Source organism: Doryrhamphus excisus, chromosome 15 (genome assembly GCF_030265055.1).
Source record: "Doryrhamphus excisus isolate RoL2022-K1 chromosome 15, RoL_Dexc_1.0, whole genome shotgun sequence".
In the NCBI taxonomy this organism is placed as follows: Eukaryota; Metazoa; Chordata; class Actinopteri; order Syngnathiformes; family Syngnathidae; genus Doryrhamphus; species Doryrhamphus excisus.
The window spans coordinates 14,809,713-14,824,047 of record NC_080480.1 but is presented as its reverse complement, the minus strand read 5'-3'; the positions used below and the strand labels follow the sequence as shown (position 1 = coordinate 14,824,047).

General features: G+C 37.2%; 2 protein-coding genes across 4 annotated transcripts in view; one reads left to right on the top strand and one right to left on the bottom strand.

Moving 5' to 3' along the window:
- Window positions 1-14,335, bottom strand: part of hs3st2 (heparan sulfate (glucosamine) 3-O-sulfotransferase 2) — a 216,467-nt gene that overhangs the window by 147,826 nt on the left and 54,306 nt on the right. For all 3 annotated transcript variants that reach the window (XR_009119484.1, XR_009119485.1, XM_058048267.1), the window contains one exon: window positions 3,423-3,501. The gene's annotated coding sequence lies outside the window, so the exon portion shown is untranslated. The remainder of the gene's footprint in view (window positions 1-3,422; window positions 3,502-14,335) is intronic.
- hs3st4 (heparan sulfate (glucosamine) 3-O-sulfotransferase 4) overlaps window positions 1-14,335 on the top strand; it is a 113,824-nt gene that overhangs the window by 67,331 nt on the left and 32,158 nt on the right. The window lies entirely within an intron of this gene.

The window sequence follows — 14,335 nt, the reverse complement described above, 5'->3', positions numbered from 1 at the left end:
GGGGTGTTATTTCATGTGTTGAGGTCTCTAATAATGCATAAAAAGTGTATTGGGAAAGTTATAAACAAGTTTTATTTTTTCTGCTCAAACTACAAATATATTCCCTTTCCAAAGAAGGACCCCCAGTTCAAGGAACTTCTGTTGGGAGTTGGCGCTTTACAAATAATGCCTTAAAATGCTGCGTTTGATGGCATGAACTTCAATTATTTTTTGAGTTTTTAATGACTGTCATTCTATTCAGAGTCTATCTTATAAGTTATATTTTCCATTATGTCTACTATAATGAGTAATAGGATTGTAAAAGTTACTATAGGGGTGTTATTTCATGTGTTGAGGTCTCTAATAATGCATAAAAAGTGTATTGAGAAGGTTATATATTTTTTTTTTATGCCTTAAAATGCTGCGTTTGACGTCAACTGCAGATTATTGCATGCACATCCCCCGCATGACGTTCAAGCATTTGGACGGGTCGGACCCAGAGGTTTAATTGGTGTTCAGGAAGAGGTTATTTTTAACCCCCCCATCAATTTTTCATACGTGCGTCCTTGTCTGCCTTTAACTAGGAAGGGATTAGCTGATTTGTTCGAGCCTGACACAAAATGTCCAAAATGAATATGACCCACTTTTTTGGGAAAGTTTCTGGAGAAAAAGAAGATCTGTTTTGCTTTAACGACTGCTTTTAAAATTCAGGATGAAGTCACAATTTGGAGCTTTTGCATTTGCTCTCTATTGTGTGAAGTAAATAAGAGTTGGATTCCCGTCCGATTCGGTTAAGTCAGCTAATGTGTCACCAAAGCTGACCTGGTCTTTGGTCACATGACATAAACACCAGTGTCAAGACGCCATAATTACGTTGAAAAACAGTGATATAGCCTGCAAAAGGGCATGTATGGCGTTGTATGTCACCGCGGGTTGTTTTTAACAACACCCGCTTCTCAGAGAGGGTGGGGGTGGGGGGGTGTCTTTGTGCTTATAGTTTCCTTTTCGACAGACGTCGACGGCAGATCTGATGATATTTCATTCCTTTTCCAGATGTGCCTTTGATCACTCGCTTCTATTTTTACAACCTTTCTTTGTCACAGAGACGTGACAAATCAATCGGAAACGCATAGGATGGAGTACTTTAGAGTACGCACATGCAAACATGGGTGGCGGGTGGGCGTAGTGGGGGGGTATAAGAGTCGTCAGAAATGTTTGACATCACTACTTTAAATTAGTGATAGGGCTTGCGTCAGAATTTCCCTGCAGCGCTGGTTTGAAGCTCGACAGACAAGAGCGTCTTACGTAAGGAAAACCTGACTTTGGATTCAAATCACAACCAATTCAGGAATCCTTCTCTCACACGACTTCAAATGTGATTGAACGTGTCTACTAGTCATACCTCATTTAGTTAGCTTCCATACGCAACTCCAATAAGTGAATTTCCATGAAGTGCGATGCAATATTAATAAACTATCTTCATAGTTAAAGCACAGAAAACATTTTAGAACTATTGTTAGAGCCCCGTAGACATGAAATAACACCCCTATAGTCACATAACTGCTGTTATTCTTTGTTTTAACCACATTGCTGAATTGATCTCATGCGCAGGCTACCGGATCACTGCAGGCATAAAAAGTTAGTTAGCTTCCAAACACAACAGCAATAAGTGAATTTCCATGAAGTACAATGCAATATTAATAAACTATCTTCATAGTTAAAGAATAGAAAACATTTTAGAAAAGTTGTTAGAGCCCTGCAGACATGAAATAACACCCCTATAGTCATGTTAACCTGCTGTTATTCTTCGTTTTAACCACATTGCTGAATTGATCTCATGCACAGGCTACCGGATCACTGCAGGGATTAAAAAAAAAATAAAATTAAAAAATAAAAATAAAAAATTTAAAAATTAAAAAAGTTTTAGCTAACCAGTTAGCCTACAATTTATTTATTCTAAACTCAGGGTTTCAAGCAGAATGGTGAAAAAGACAAAGTAACAAGCCAAAATGTTACCACTTCCACACTAAATATGAGGATAACTTATTTTTCTCCACTGGTGTCTCATACATGTAACATTACTTATACCTAGTGACCACAATAGTACCGAAAACTTGTATTTTTTGAATAATAATAATAGACCATAGTCAACCAGGAAACACACGTATATTTTTCAGTCCGGACTAAAAGTGCTCATGAACCATATTTGGCACACAGGCTGTAGGTTTCCCACACATTGCTTCAAAAAAAAAAAAACGGACCATAACATGATCTCAAACAGTGAATAATTTAATTTAGCACCTCCCCCCCATCCCGCCTGCTGACTGGCATCAGTTAGGCTCCACTCAGATGGTCAAGGATGGCATTAGTTTACCTAATTCCCCCGAATTTGTTGGGTTTTAACGGATTAAAGCGGAGTGGGGGGGGGTGGGGGTGGGGGGGCTCTCAGTTGCTGCTCTTGTGAATTTCCAGATTTTTGCATTTGTAATGATTGATATTTTATAATCTGTGTGTGCTTTTTTTTTTTTACTGTAATGGTTGTTAATCTTTGCAGGTTATCTATCATCGAGCAGTTTAGCGGATTGGGTGCTTGTTGGTAAAATAAAAAATAAAAAAAATGACAGCCGTGTCGCATTCCGCTATGGATGACCGTTCAAGCACATGTAAATACAACTGGATGAATAATCTAAATGTACACTCAAAGCTTTAATAAATCATTTCCTGGAGGTTTATAACTCATCAGGAATCCATTAAAAAAAATAAATAAATAAAAAAAGGCCACAAGCTATACTTCATTACTAGCCGCCTGAAAAATTCATGGCGTTAGCGTTGAAGCTACAGTTCACAATTAAGGCCGAAAAGCAGAGAGACAAGCGGCCTGCAAATGAGTCGGAGGCTCCAAAGCGCCGCCGTACGCTCTTTCCCTCCAATCAATCCTCTGTCCCCATACAACTGCTGCTATTGATCAGAGATGCTCATTAACCGGCCGCCGCCGCAACACCGTGATATTTCCTTCTAAAAGCACGGAAGTGAGGATGTCAGGTCCGAGAGCGTCCTGCGCGTACGGCGGCGTCTTCTAATGACGCTGATCATTTCCGTGACAGGCTGCCGTCTGCTTTAATGCGCTAAGCTAATACAGCGCGGCGGCTCTAAGGTAGAGTCGGAATCCGAGATAAAAGCTCAGGGCATTGAATTGATCCGCTACCGGTCTGGTTCGGGTTGTCGTGGGAGACGCTTCGCCTCCCATCCCGCCAAGATTCATCGGTTCAAGCTCAAAGACTAAAGAGGACTAGCTCTCTATGAAGTACTGAAGTGTGAAGGATAAATACTAGATAGGACAGCCTGATGGGACATCTCAGTTTGGTAGAGCCGTTTTATCAAGCTGTCCTGTCAAACCTCAGCATATATGATATGATAAAGACTAGATAGGACAGGATTCTGACCTGATGATGATGGTGATCTGTTCAGATGATGAAATGTCCAAGCCAACCTGAAGGGTCCAGTCGTGATAGATTCAATGACCTGAAAATACAATGACACGGATGAATGACAATACTCAAGCTGCAATTTCATTCATTCATTCATTCATTTTCTATCGCTTAGCGGGCGTGCTGGAACCTATCCCAGCTGTCTTCAGGCCAGCCAATCACAGGGCACATATAGACAAACAACCATTCACACTCACATTCATACCTATGGACAATTTGGAGTCGCCAATTAACCTAGCATGTTTTTGGAATGTGGGAGGAAACCGGAGCACCCGGAGAAAACATGCAAACAGAGATGCGCGAGGGTGGAATCGAACTCGGGTCTCCTAGCTGTGAGGCCTGGCTGCAAAATGTCAGTAGATCGTGAAACACCGGTCAACAAAGATGTAAACTGATTGTAGCTGGGCTGCACGGTGGTCGAGTGGTTAGCACAAAGGCCTCACAGCTAAGAGACCTGAGTTCAATTCCACCCTCGGCCATCTCTGTGTGGAGTTTGCATGCTAGGTTAATTAGCGACTCCAAATTGTCCATAGGTATGAATGTGAGTGTGAATGGTTGTTTGTCTATATGTGCCCTGTGATTGGCTTGCCCCTGCCTCTCGCCCCAAGACAGCTGGGATAGGCTCCAGCACCCCTCGGCTCCCTTTGTGAGGCTAAGCGGTAGAAAATGAATGAATGTAACTGAAACAATGATGTATCACATTTGCATATTGTGGAGTAAAAAACACGGCATTGTGTGGAAACTCCCACCCGTCCACGTTTAGTCATGCCTTCTTCCAATCTGGATGGTTAGCGGTGATGTTTATTTATTTTTACGCTTGCTTACCATGGCTCGCTTCAACTCTGTCCCCTGTTTGAACCCCTCTCTGCCGGTGTGAAAAATTCATGGCCGTGATAATATATGTATATGGAATATACGCCTTTTGTTTTTTTTCCTTTTTACTTTATGTGTCTTTTTTTTTTCTTCTTAATAAACAGATGGCCCTGGAATGATCCTTTTTCTCACTGTTGCTACGGTAACCGCACAGCCAGAGCAGGTGTAACCTTATTCTTCACCCTGGTCTTGGGATGTCACTTTTTTTTTTTTTTTTAGTACATATGCATAAATTGTATAGCTTTTTTTTATGATTTTTCCGAGGTAGTGTTATTCTTTCTATGTAAATGAAAATAAGCCCCGAGGCTTTACACACTCAAAAGTACAAGTAAGCAGTAGAGATGATGTTCCTTACAAAGCAATATTGTACGCTTATTATGCAGTACTTTTCACCGTGAAGTCGACTTTGTACTTTGATTCAGCACCTTGGAAGAGTCGATTCCTTGTATGTGTCGTTGCTGAATTCATGCAAACAGCGCTGACATTTGACCCTAATGGTCAATTTCACGGGGCGGAGCAGACTGGAACCATTTAAAAAAAAAAAGAAAGGTAAATTATGAGGTCACTAAAAAGCTCACCAAGCTAGCAAAAGGCTATTAATCACCTGAAGTGTCGGGTCTGGCTTCTTATCTGAAGCCGAACATGAACATTCATTGTGGACTCTGTTGTGTTTAATTGCTCAGTCAAGTGAGCAGTAGATATTCGCTGCCTTCACAGACAACACGTTTACTGGAAAATCAATATTTACGCCTATTAGATTCACAGGTGCGGCAGGGTTATTCACTTATTGGGAGAAGACGGACAAAAAGCGATGTGGAAGAATAAATTAGGATTTAAAGCCGTTATAATTTATGTTTGTTACAAACGAGTAAAAAAAAAAATGAACAAAAAAACAGATGATTTGTGTGCGTTTTTCCACATTTCGGTTTGTGGTTGTACTTTGTGGAAACAAGCTGTGCTACTATACATATATACACATACATATATACACATACACACATATATATAAAATAACTAATACATATATAATAATAATAATATATAATAACTAATATATAATATATATTTATTATTATTATTATATTAGTTATTTTTGTGCTGTTTATTTTTTCTTGTAATGTTTACTTTATTCCCATAATATTCTTATAATATTCTTACATTATTATTAATATGAATATTAATATATTATTCTAAACAACTTTTTTCTGACAACCTAATTTTCCAAAAAATACAAATATTGTTTCACACAATATTAAGACTCGAAAAAAAATAATTTTTCTACAAAAATTGCATTTTTCCTCATAATATTGTGTTCTCGTAAAATAATTTTTTTCCTCACTAGATTTCACATTTTTTTTCCTCTTAATATTTTGACTTTATTCTTGTAAAATGAATGCTGATTTTTCGAAAAAATAAAAATATTATTTTGTTTCTCACAATATTAAGACTCAAATAAAAAATATTTTTCTACAAAATTGCATTTTTCCTCATAATATTGTGTTATTTTTTTTGTTAAATTATTTTTTTCTCACTGGATTCACGTTTTTTCTCTTAATATTTTGACTTTATTCTTGTAAAACGAATGCAGATTTTTGCTGCATTTTGTTATTTTTTTAATATATTTTTAATATATTTAATTTTAATAGCCATTTCCCCCCCAACTGTGCCGTTTTTTTTTCCAAATTCTTGTAAATATTCGTCTCGTAATGTTTACTTTATTCCCATAGTATTCTTATAATATTAATATATTATTATATATTACTAATAATATAAATATTAATATATTCTTCTAAACAACTTTTTTCTGACCACCTAATTTTCCAAAAAATAAAAATATTATTTTATTTCTCACAATATTAAGACTTGAAAAAATATATTTCTCTAAAAAAAAAAAAAAAAAAAAAAGCATTTTTCCTCGTTATAAAAAAGTAGTACTTTTTCGCTGTGATCATATCCTCTCAAAGGGCCGCATTGTTTTAGCTTCAATAAGCTTTTTGTTCTGGTGTCTCAATCGCTGCGTGAACCATCCATTACTCGGTCAGATGAGCTTTACAGTTTGGAAGGAGAGACCGGCATCCATTTTTAATGGCTGTTTTGAAAAGTCAACAGTGCACGGAAACAATACGTGTTAGCACATGCTAGCCTCTGCTGGGAACCCGCCGCATTTGTTCATTCCTAGTGTAGCTATTTGATTAGACGTGGGTATGGTGTGACTGCATAATTTGGAAGAGTGGTGCACCGCAGGGCTCCATCATTGAACCACTGCTATTTTAGCTTCATGAACAACATTATCAGATTAATACTGAAAAGACATTTTATGTTGAAAATTGTTATTCTCAAAAGCTATTCTCTTCACAAGTACCCCTTCAAGTTGGTATTTGAACCCACAACCATTCATCACGTATATTCGTCCCTGTCTGTCAGCTACAAACTCCACCGCAATCCCCTTGTCGCCGAAGATGAGAGTCAAATTATTGCAATAACGGGTCCATTTTAACGCTCGCCCGTACATCACTTCAAAGGTCACGCTTTGTTTTTGCCGCCTTTAAGGCCACAATGTTTTGTCGTACAAAAAAAAAAAAAAACGTCTGTCTGCATGGAATTGCCGAGCGGTCGTAAGATCAGGGCACGTGTACGTCTCGCCCCCCCCCCCCCCCCGTGGGGAGCGCACTGCAGAGGATTTGTGAGGCAGCAAAGGTCAGAGATTTTTCTTGCGGGGAGCTAAACGCTGTCCTGAGTCGGGCATCGCAGCCTTCAACGATAACTTTGACACGAGTGGAGACTAATTGCTCCGGTTTTGAACGTGCCCTCGTAACCCGACTTTTCTAGCGGATTTATCTTTAATTGGCTGTAATGAAGTTTCAGGCCTTGATCCGCAGCATGTTTTTAGTTGACTTATATTCCCCCCCCCCATCACATTATTTCCTTCACAAGGCCACAATTACAATTTGGTATGTAGTTGGGTTTTAAGGTCACGGTTCAGGTCATTTTTGATCCAGCAAAGAAAGAAAAAACTGCTTAGCTTTTATGTAAACACAATTCATTATTTTTAAAAAGTGCTAGCAGGAAACAGAAAGCTAACAACGGAAGAGGATTTTTAAGCTCTATCGACTTCTTGGCACTAGCGAGGAATCCTGCTTGATAAAGGCTGGGCTGTATTGTACAGTGGAACCTTGGTTAGCATACGCCCTAGTTAGCATGTTCTTTGCTTTACATCAAAATACAAAAGGTTGCATGTCCCGGTGAGCGTACAATATGACGTTCGGGTTGTGTTAGTGATGGTTTGATGGAATCCTGCTTGATAAAAGGCTGGGCTGTATTGTACAGTGGAACCTTGGTTAGCATATGCCCTAGTTAGCACGTTCTTTGCTTTACATCGAAATGTATACAAAAGGTTGCATGTCCCGGTGAGCGTACTATATGATGTTCGTCTTGTGTTAGTAGTAGGTAGGTAGGTAGGTAGCTAGCTAGCTAGGTAGCTAGGTAGATAAGAGACTTCCTTTATTGTCATTGCACAATAACACAGCAGTGAAATTGCCAATGAAATGTTGTTGCTTGGCTCCCGTTTAAAAATAATAAATAATAATAAATAATAATAAATAATAATAAATAATAATAAATAATAATAAATAATAATAAATAATAATAAATAATAATAAATAATAATAAATAATAATAAATAATAATAAATAATAATAAATAATAATAAATAATAATAAATAATAATAAATAATAATAAATAATAATAAATATTGTAGAGAATAAATAGATTACATCAAATATGAACAACAATGTACAGTGTGAACAGTAAATTGAACAAATAATTTAAATAATTTTGAATAAATAATAATAATGTAAGTTTTGCGTGTGTGTGTGGGTAGGTAGAGGGGCTTATTAGTAATGTACTTTTTTTTTTTTTTTACAAAACGGTGTGTTAGCATGTTCATTATGGAAACCGGAATTTAATGCCATCGTCCGTCAAAAAAGGTCTTTAATCAAAGTAAAAGTCAAGTTAAATGCTCATTTAGTCTAATATTTTATGGATGAACAACTACAATTGTTCTGTTTGTTGGGTGTTGGCATTAATGGGTTTGCATTATTTCTTATTGGAAATAATTTAATATGTATTGTTAGGAATGGAATATTTTCCAATGTTTTATTTTCCAAGTAATATTCCAAGTAACATTTTGCTGTATCATTATAAGTCGTCCTTCCTGTCTCCTGGCTCAGCCCCTTAGCCAAGGATTGGTTGAAACCAGATACAACCACTACACCAACAAACAGAGAATGGGAAGTTTTATGGTCATCGGGATGACCTCCACAGCAGATATACGAGGAAGAAGAAGTCGGCTTTAGTTTAGAAATTGGACGTCACTGAGCTTTGGTTGTCGCCCGCGCTGGGATTGCAATGTTTTTTCTTATCTACTACTTTGGATATTTGATTGTAAACCTTGCATGGCACAGATTGATGGTGTTAGCCAAGGTTCCACTGTGACAATATGGTGAGGTCATACTCCCTGGAGGAAATTGGTACACCTCTGCCATGTCCTGAATGTTCCATAAAAAAAAAAAAGTGAATCCTTTACACGCCTATGTGACAGCCATCAAAACACCCCCCCTACCTGTGAGGGTAATAAGCCCGGCCACCTCCTTTGTGCGACCTTTTCAACCAGGAAATGACAGCCGTTTAGAAAAGGTTCATTCTCCTGTTTAACACCGCTTCTTTGCTAGAAAATGCTAGCCAACCTCCTGAGAAACAAAGTATTCAAAACTCACGTGCGCTTTCTTTGGAGGACCTTGTGATGTCGACAGGAAGAATGACAACACGCTTTATACATGCCAACATCGTACGAGCAAAACGTAGGCTTTCATCCGCTGTGTCTTTTTGTAGTGGGTTTTAAAAATACTCAAGGATCTGTCACTTATACGTGCATGCAGCTAGACGGCTATTTCTGACCGCCTCTTGATGTGTAACGGAAATCTAGTCCCTATAGAAACCCTGACTTTGTTGATCAGCTGATTCTAATGAAGAGAAGACAGTCAATGCTATTTCTTCTCCGACAAAGCAATACGACTAATATATTGTTTACGCTGCATATTTGCTTATCTCAGGCATTTCTACACACGTCACACACGTCACACACGTCACTGTAACAGGCGGATGTTAAGAATCAACCTCCAACCGGGGTTATCCAAAACTGAAAACAATGCATATTTCATAATTATACAAAAAAAAAAAAGTTTTTAGCTGTGCTACTATACCCTTGTGAGCATCAGAAAGTCATATGTTGCTACAAAAAAGGCAATGAAAAGAAGAAAGACAAAGCATCTTTCGACTTTTGTGGGTTTTTCTAAGAGTTTTTTAGTGTACATAGACTTCCATGACACCTTGAGAAGTGGAAAGAAGAAAATAAATTCAAAGATTATGTTCATTTTTAATTATTCTTTTCTCTTTTATTTCACTTGCCAATAAACTTAAAATACAGGACTGGGTATTGGTATCGGAGGTCAGTATTTATTAAGTAATTATTATTATTATTATTATTATTATTATTATTATTATTATTATTATTATTATTATTATTATAATTATATTATTATTATAATTATTATATTATTATATTATTATATTATTATATTATTATTATTATATTATTATATTATTATTTGTATTTATTATTATTTATTATTATATTTGTATGTTATTTTTGTGCCGTTTATTTTTTCTCGTAATGTTTATTTTATTCCCATAATATTCTTATAATATTAATATATTATAATATATTATTATTAATATAAATAGTAGTATATTTTTCTAAACGTTTTTCTGACCACCTAATTTTCCAAAAAATAAAAATTTTATTTTGTTTCTCAGAATATTAATATTAATATTAATAAGAATACATTTATAATTAATTATAGAGAAAACATTTCTACAAAAATTGCATTTTTCCTCATATTGTGTTCTCGTTAAAAAAACATTTTTCACTGGATTTCACGTTTTTTTTTCTCTTAATATTTTGACTTTATTCTTGTAAAATGATTGCTGATTTTTCAATTTTTGCTGCATTTTGTTATTTTATATTTGTAGAATAACACACAAACCACATCAATGCGAACCCAACATATCAGAAAAGAGGCAAAAAAATTGCTTTCATGGAAAATTACAGTCTGAAATCAGAGCATATGTAAATTTTTAAATAAAAAAAGTTGATAATTAATGATCAGTTAATTAATTGTTGCCACCCTGACGTTTCCCTCCCAGTTGTGGAAAGCAGGTTCCATATTCACAAATCCCTGTTTGGTCCCCGCGGAGATGACGAAGCTGAAGGATTTTGACACGTTTAATGAAAACAGTAAAGCACAACAGATTTAAGTGTCAGCACAGCTGTTAATTATTTCACTCCAAGTCAGAGGGGACTGGGGGGGGGGGGGGGGGGGGGGGGGGTTGGCGAGGGGGGGGGGGTGCTGAAATACGGAAAAGCCTCACGCTCAGCAAATTTAAAACGGCGCATGTTAATTGAAACAAAACAGCGGCAACTAGTTGGGTAGCGCCCGGGCCTGCCAAGGGACGCCCATGTCTTGGCAAGTGATGTGTTCGCTTCCAAAACGGCGTTTGGAGGTCAGTGGAACTACTTCAGTGATGCTCACTCTCGCTTGGCGCCCGGGTGCTGATGACACACGGCCAACTTGTTTATTGCCGCGGTCCAGTAAAGGAGCGGAAACTTTTTTTTTAATGTTTAGAAGGAACACAAGCCATTAAGTTGGGTAATTGATCAACTGGTTGCCAGCAGGATGTTTTTACATTTTAAGTGCTGGTGATTTTATACCCCAAACTTTGTCAAATAGGAAGATAAAACCTGAAAAGCAAACCCCGAAGGAGTCCTAAAAGTCTAACCGTATAGCAGACAACTGAAAAAGCCATAAAGATGCATACAATCAAACAAATCCTCGACATTGACAAGGAAAAGTGAAAGTTACGCTTGTGTAGAAGTGAGAAATAAGCTTGTGTGAGTCAGATATAAAGCTACTCTATCCACCAGAGGAACCTGGAGCTGAGAGCCCAGATGGAGGCTAACGCATTAACTCAGAACCAAATTGGTACATGCTTGTATATTTGTCAGGTATACATTTTGAATGTTAAGCTGCTGTGTGCTGAATTTAGTGTTCATACTAAGATATGACACCATGAGTCCAGCTATGTTATGCCATCATACAGTATGACCTCTTAAACCCCAAAGGAGTCCTAAAAGTCTAACCCTATAGCAGACAACTGAAAAAGCCATTAAAAAATGCATAAAATCATACAAGTCCTCAACAGTGACAATGAAAAGTGAAAGTTAAGCTTGTGTAGACATGATAAATAAGCACTGCTCCCAATAGTCTTCTGCGAGGAAACCCGAGTACCCAGACAAAAACCCACACGTATAGCAGACAACTGAAAAAGCCATAAAAAATGCCTAAAATCATACAAGTCCTCGATATTGACAAGGAAAAGTGAACGTTACGCTTGTGTAGAAGTGAGAAATAAGCTTGTGTGAGTCCAATTTTTTTTCTGTGAGACAGATATAAAGCTACTCTATCCCAAATTGGACCCAAATTGGTACATGGTTGTATATTTGTCAGGTATACATTTTGAATGTTAAGCTGCTGTGTGCTGAATCTAGTGTGTTCATCCTCAGATGACACCATGAGTCCAGTTATGTTATTCCGTCATACAGTATGACCTCTTAAACCCCAAAGGAGTCCTAAAAGTCTAACCGTATAGCAGACAACTGAAAAAGCCATAAAATATGCATTGACAAGGAAAAGTGAAAGCTAAGCTTGTGTAGAAGTAAGAAATAAGCTTGTGTGAGTCAGATATTCAGCTACTCTATCCCAAATTGGACCCAAATTGGTACATGTTTGTATATTTGTCAGGTATACCTTTTGAATGTTAAGCTGCTGTGTGCTGAATTTAGTGTGTTCATCCTCAGATGACACCATGAGTCCAGCTATGTTTTTCCGTCATACAGTATGACCTCTTAAACCCCAAAGGAGTCCTATAAGTCTAACTGTATAGCAGACAACTGAAAAAAGATGCATAAAATCATACAAGTCTTCGATATTGACAAGGAAAAGTGAACGTTAAGCTTGTGTAGAAGTGAGAATTAAGCTTGTGTGAGTCCAATTTTTTTTTTCCGTGAGTCAGATATAAAGCTACTCTATCCCAAATTGGTACACGTTTGTATATTTGTCAGGTATACATTTTCAATGTTAAGCTGCTGTGTGCTGAATTTAGTGTTTATCCTTAGATGTTATGCCATCATACAGTATGACCGCTTGCCAAGTGAGAAATAAGCTTGTGTGAGTCCATTTTATTTTCTATGAGTAAAATATAAAGCTACTGTTTCACAATGTGTGTGTGTGTGTCTTCCTATGAGAAGCTAATGGACTGAATCTAAAGGTGTAATAATATCTAAGAACGACTTAAAACCTGTAAGAGACTACTTTGCACTTGATTTATCAACGTTATGACGTTTGTCTTCATATTCCAAAAGGCCTTGGCTGCACTTTCATATCTCCGCTAATGTACTTCTGCGGCGGATGGTCTCATTTGAAGTGAAAAATGTGTGAAAATGAGTCGTGCTTAAGGGTACGGCTGCCCTGGGACTGACAATTTAACCATCACAGTGACACCTAAATTGGGATCAGGTTGCTCCGCTGCATACTAAACCTTTAAGTCCAAATGTGGGGAAAAGATAACATGAAGATCCCCCCCGAAAAGGTGAGGTCGTAGCGTTTGTGACTGAATGTAGCGAGACAGAAATATGGATACGTGCTTCAAAGTGTTGTTTCCGATATGAAAATAATACATCAGACTCGGAACGGCGGAGTCTGTCAGCGAGTGTGGTCGCCCGACGTTTGTCGAGCGAAAATTGCCCCCCAGCAACAATAATGATGTGACTTGACAGCTATTCAAAAAGCAGCTCTTTGAGGACAGGAAGAGCATGGCGTCACCGCCGTCACCTCAACACGGCTCATTCCCTCCAAAAAAAGGATGTCATCGTCGGAGGTGGATGCGGAGCAACAAAAAAAGGGAAGTGATGTTTTTGTTGAAAGTCGAGGTAAACGACGACGGAGCTCCTTTTGTCACTCGGCATGACGCGGGGGCGGAGGCTTGTCTGGGAATTAGGCACACTATTATCATTATGCGTTATCGTGTGCATCGGCGTCTTTTATTATATTTATAACTAGTATTTACCTTAATAGCTCATTTTATGGATGTTAAATAGAAATACTTTGAATCAAATGACTCGACAGTAGGGATCGTAGTACGAGTCCGAACTCTTGCAACTACACTCTGGATCAAAATTTGAAGACCAATTGAAAAATTGCAAGAATGTAATTTTTTTTTACATCATAAAGCAGTTAATTGCCTTGCACCTCCATATTTGTCAGAACTGGAGTGGGCTCGGAACCCCGCCAGGGTCCTACGGTCCTCAAAGCAGCATTTGTTGGAAGTCCCTAGGGTAAGGACTAAACTCTAGGCTCAAAACCTATTTACTCAGACTGGTTTTTAATACACAGTAATGATTTTAGACACATTTTAGCCATTTTAAAGTCATATTGTATTGTTATTATATTGTATTATATTGTTATATTATATTTATTATATATTGCTATTATATATATTATATTTATTATATTATTATATTATATTTATTATATTATATTTATTGTATTATTATATTATATTATTTAAATTTAATGTTGATTTTAATGGAAAGCACTTTAGTCACCTTGTTGTAAAGGGCTCTACAAATAAAAGTTTGATTGATTGATTTTTGTAGTAGCGTTTCAAAAGTAGCGCTTGGGAGTGAGACAGAAACATGTTGAGTAAGCAAATTAGTGGAATCGATCTTTGACCAGCTGATTGAAAGCTTAAAACTTTTAAAGCTTAAAAGCTTTTAAAAGCCAAAAATTTGGGCAAAAATGTCATTTTCTGTCAGGTG